Below are 5,661 nucleotides of genomic sequence, written 5' to 3'. Positions count from 1 at the left end.
GTTCAACATGGAGCAGGAGCAGAAAAGACTCTGAGATAAAGGTTGCACTAATAGGAAACTGAGCAAGAAGTGTATTAAATGAAGATCTAGAAACATCTCCTTAGGAATACAGTTTACCAGGCTTGCCTTAAGGGCCATAGAATTCAGTGGGTTTTGACATTTAAATATCAGGCTAGCATCACTCCAAGTCATTTTCTTCACCTAGGAATGGTTCCAGGAATTCACTTAGTGTCAGATATTCCTCACCAGATCTTTTGGCGTACAACTGACCTCCTTTCATGTTGTGCTCCGTATAAATAAATGCAGAACCTTTAACGATTGTGATTATTCAGTTGCTCATCTGTAAGGTAATAATAATACTTCTCTGATTGAAAGTTTTGTAAGCCTACGGTCATTGACATTTGTGACACATGTAACAACTATGCAGGCACATCTTTTGAAAAGCCTATAAATAGAATAGCCCATTATATCTTTGGCAAGGAGACAGGTTTGTTGCTTTTTAAAAAATCTGAAGTTTAGAAATATTTGGTAGTATTCCCTTTTACATGCTGTAGAATTTAAAAGACAAATTACTAATCTCTTATTCTTTTAAAACTGGATTACTGCAGTAAAATGTCATATTTTATGATTTGCGTGAAATATTGAGATTTGCTGCTCAATGCTTTTTTGGAACTTTGCAGTATTCATTGCTCAAGTTGTACTACCAAAAATATATATTTGAGTACTCCAGGGACTGGATTTCATCAGCAGAAATACACTTAGAAAACTAAAACAAGTGGAGGACAACTGTATTGTTCGTGCATAGGGCATGACTGCTGGAAAATGCAGAATCAGAAAATACTGCAAGAAAAGGAAGAGATGCCAGAGAAAAAGCTTTAAGATAAAGCACCTATTTATGAGTAAAGTATTTAAGGCCTTTAAGGGAAAAAAGGCCTTTATGAGTGAATAAATTTTAAATTATTTAGATTTTGATTTCACCATAATAGCCATAGTAGTTAAAAAAAACCTCTCTGCTTTGCATACTAAGTGACTTTTCAATCTTCCAAGGTTATTGAGAAGTGTTTGTCATATTCTCTTAGATGTTCATTTTGTGGTCAGTATTCATAGCTGGTGTATGTCAAAGGTGTAATAAAGAAGATTGAGAGTTAAAGAGTATTTTAAATAAATAATCCCATGCTAAATGTATGTCTGCAAAATTTGATACAGTAGTGCAACTATTCCCTGGAGATAGTGTGACATATGCTGTTTTATGACTTGAGATAATCATGCCTCAAAAAGATACACTGTCATTTTTCCTTATACCAAGAAGTATATAGTGCTCGTAGGGATTATGCCGATCCAAACAAGAAACCTGCAGGATAATACTGGATTTACATTGGCTGTTAATGCAAACTACTATAGTCTACTTAAAAAAGGACCAAAATTGCTCCTCTGCTAATGCACTAGCATGCATGTTGGGCTTAGGCATATGACTTATCTCATAGTGATTTCTTGATTTGTTTCATAAACAGTCTGTTGCTTATTTTGATAGACAGATGGACTAGAAACTTTCTGGTTCCATTGCTCCTACAGTTGCTGTTTTAAATGGTTTTGTTGATTACTTAAATTCCAATAAATATATTTAGAATACAATAGAAGGCAGTAATGTACAGTCTATGAAAGCAAAAGTAGAATTTGTAAGCAAAGTGATAACATTGCCCATCTAAACAGACAGAAAACTCAAAACAAAATTTGTGCATGAAAATTTTTGAGCTATTCTCATGTAGTTTTGAAAGAGATACGAAACAGGGCTCTGGGTTACTTTTTAAGGTTAGTAGGCTGACCAGGTACACTATGTCTTGTGTTCTTGTCTCTAGTACTGTCAATGTATCTGCAGGCTGTGAGGTTCACCTATCAGTTGCTGGTGTTATTTTTTGTTGCCTCGGATGCATTACCACTTAAACACAGATTTCTATTTTATTTTGGTTTCAGAGCATTAACTTCAGGTCATGCTAATGCTCTTGATTTTCTTTTTAGGTTTTCAACACTTTAGGGGTAGGATTTAGGGCATTTATTGCCTTAACAGTTTGACTGCAGTTCACATTTCATGGTTTGACAGTGCTGTGCTGGTAAAATATTTTTCCACCTCCTTAGCCACTTTTCCAGCACACAGCCAAAAGTATGTAAGTAAGTAAGTAAATAAATAAACAAATAAATAAAGTCTGCGTGGTAAAAGAAGACACTTTACATCTGTTATTTATGTCCTTATGTGAGTTATATGTATATAATTTGTGTCTGACATTTCATTTGTCTAAACAAGACCAGTAGTGGAGAGCCTGCAGAAATGGTGTTTCACAAAGACAAAAATGGTTTTTATTTTAGTACATCTTGTGATCCAGTCTGCATAGATGATGCAGGCACATGGAGGTCAGATATAATTTCACCTTGTTTAAGTATTACTGTAACCTAAATACTAAAATTACTTCCTAATTTTTTAAGTTACCATTGATTTCCTTTTCTTCACCTAGTTTTACAGCAACATGGAACGTTTAGGTGTAGGAGAGTGTAAATCATAAGTTCGGTTTGTTTTTTTTTTTTAACTAATCCAGTGAATTGTCGTGGGTATAGTGAGAGGTGTACTGCTTCAGTCAGTGCAAAAATCCTTCTTTGAAGGAGGAATCCTTTAAAGGAAGGACTGGGGATGGTGGTAAGAGGGGAAGAATCTGAGTAATTTCCACACAGCCATGTTTATCAGCACTGGAAGTACTTCAATCATACATCTAAAACTATGAACAGACTTTAAGAAAGTTTGCTTTTGAAATACCCTGCTTTAAAATTTTGAACCTTATATATGACAGCTAATATTGCTGTTCAAACTGTAATTTGTCAGCTCAAGATTTCAGGGAGAAGTAGCTTGGTTTTGCACTGATAAAAATGGAAAGGTTTCTTCCATCTTTGTTCAAGTCAGAAGTTTTTAGTCACACTTGAAGTGCACCATAATGTGTTGTAAGTAATTTTTGTTTGTTTCTTTGTATGTTTTTCAAAGCTGGGAAATACTTATTTTTTTAATTAGTTACTCTTTCCACTAGAAAATGTATGAGGTAAGTCCTCATTAAAGTCTCCTTTAAAGTGAATAAGAAAATTTAGATTTGAGCCTTGATATTTTCTTTAAAAATTACTATGCAGAAATTTATTAATTTTTTGTCAACATCTTTCTTCACTATATTGAAACGTTTTCTTCAATATAAATCTATTCCTTGGTCATGCCTAAGAAAATCAAATGTAGCATACACCATACTGCTACCATTGTTGCTAGCTGTTTGAAACCTTATTGCTCTAGACTGTAACTCTCAGCAGAAGCTATTAATAGAAAAATGGCAAAACCTAAGGCACTCTAATGCCAGGGAAAATGCCTAGACTCAGAGAAACCTCTGACAGTAGGTTCCTATAGGATGTTATCTTGTTAACAGTGCCAAAATATGCAATAGTTTAAACTGAACACTATGGTTAAGCTGCTTTTGTTCGAGGCATGATGCTGTTACGTTGTCCTGTTATCCTGTTAGTCTGTGTTTGTAGAGCAAATTACTGAGAGTATAGTATTAAAAAAGCTTGTTTGAAACATGGTATAATGTAATACTTTGTATGCCAGCTCATTTGAGAGACGTATGTGAGTGAGTGATTGATTGTAGATATTTTTCACGTTTCCATTACTGGGCAAGACTTTTGACCTTGCAATTCAAGATTTATATTGTCTGGATGTGATTTTTTTTTTTTTTTTTAGCTATGATCTTGAGATCTGTAAGGTTTATTTGTTATAAGCTCATAGCAAATTCAGAGAATTTTACCTTGCACATCGAGTCTGCCCTACCATTTGGGATCATAGCAAACTATGTTCCAGGGAGTCTACAGGAGTTAAGTCATCTTGTATCTCAGAAAGAACAAAAGAACGAATGAAAGAATGAACAAAAGAAAGAAAGAATGAAAAAACAAAAAAGGACGGAAGGATGGAAGGAAGGACGGAAGGAAGGAAGGAAGCAGGGGAGGAAGGAAGGAAAGGAGGGTGGGTAGCATTTCTCCTTAGTCACATGTCACTATTTATGTAGCTTACATTAGCTATATTAAAGACTTTTTAGAAGTGGCAATGATGGCTTTGAGTATTACAAGAAGGGCTGGGGCAGGGATGCAAACAGAATAAATGGAGGTCATCATTTTGGTGCAGTTGATCTTTTCCCCAGAAAATAGTGAAAAGTGAAAAGAATGTGTCTCTACATGAGGCACATTTCTGTCACTATGTAAAGATAAACTAAGAAGCATTCCTTGATTTGTACTAGAGAAGGAAAAACTACAGAATGATATAGTTTGATGTCACCTTTCAATAAGAAATATTTTGTAATTCTTAAACAGGGACTCAGTAGTTCCGCTTGGGACTAGCTGCCTTTCACCTGTGCATCATTCTGTACACCTTGGTCTAATTCATGCCTGCCTGTGCAGTAGGAACAGTTGCCCATTACAAAGTGGCTCTCAAGAGGATTTCCTGTATTTCAGTTTTGCCTGTTGCCTCCTGTTATTGGGAAAGTCTGTCTCCATCTTGTCCATTCACCCCTGCCCCCAGTCAGGTGTTTATAGGTGTCAGCAAATTCCTCCTGACCCTTCTCTAGGCTATATACTCCCAGATCTCTTAGCTTCTTCTCATGTGACAGACACTCCAGTCTCTTAACCACCTCTGTGGCACTTTACTGGAGTCACTCCATTATGTCCATATGTCTGCATTGTGATGCGCAGCCTGACAGGAGCACATAACTGATTCATGGTCAGTTTGGCATCTACCAGGATCCACATATACTTTTTAGCAAAGCTGCTCTCCATCCAGTCAACTTCTTGGGTGTGCTAATGCATTGAGTTATCCCCCTTCAGAGGATAACTTTACATCTCTGTACTGGACTTTGTGATGTTTTTCCTAACCCATTTCACCAGTTTGTCCAGAAGCCTCTGAATGGCAACACAGCCATGGAGTATCAGTCACTCCTCCCCGTTTTGCTTTATATTCAAACTTGCTAAGGATTCACTCTCTCCTTATCCAGGTCATTTTGGATTCAGTATCAGTCTCCAGGTTATACTACTAGTGACTGGCCTCAAGCTGGACTATGTGCCTCTGTTCACAACCCTTTTTTAACTGGCAGTCCTGTTTTAAATCCACCTCCCTGTCCATTTATCTACCTGATACTTAAACAGCTTGTTTATGAGGATATTATGAAAGACAGTGTTGAAAGCCTTGGTACATTCAAGATAAACATATCCACTGCTCTCCACCTAGGCAGTCATCACTTAGCAGACATTCGTCACTGTTTTGCTTATCAGATGCTAATGTTATGAAACTCAATCGTAGAACAAAGTTTTGTGTAGAGGCCAGTGCTTCTAAACTCATTGTGTTTGGCAGCAAATATTTGATTGATTTCACTTGGTGATGAACATGCTGAAAATCTTATGGTAGTTAGGGCTTTGCAGGACCAGGCCATAATGTGTTAGTCTCTGCCACAGAAAGAATTTATTCTCAAAGGGTGAAACAATTGCTGCTGCCATGCTTTTTAACTGCATAACACTGCAGAAGTTCAAAGTGCAACATTCATTTTCCATCTTCCATAAGTTAATTTCTGAACTCTGGGATATCTGATGTGTGGAAAG

Source organism: Corvus brachyrhynchos, unplaced genomic scaffold (assembly GCF_000691975.1).
Source record: "Corvus brachyrhynchos isolate BGI_N302 unplaced genomic scaffold, ASM69197v1 scaffold194, whole genome shotgun sequence".
Lineage (NCBI taxonomy): Eukaryota > Metazoa > Chordata > Aves > Passeriformes > Corvidae > Corvus > Corvus brachyrhynchos.
Note: the sequence above shows the minus strand (reverse complement) of the source record.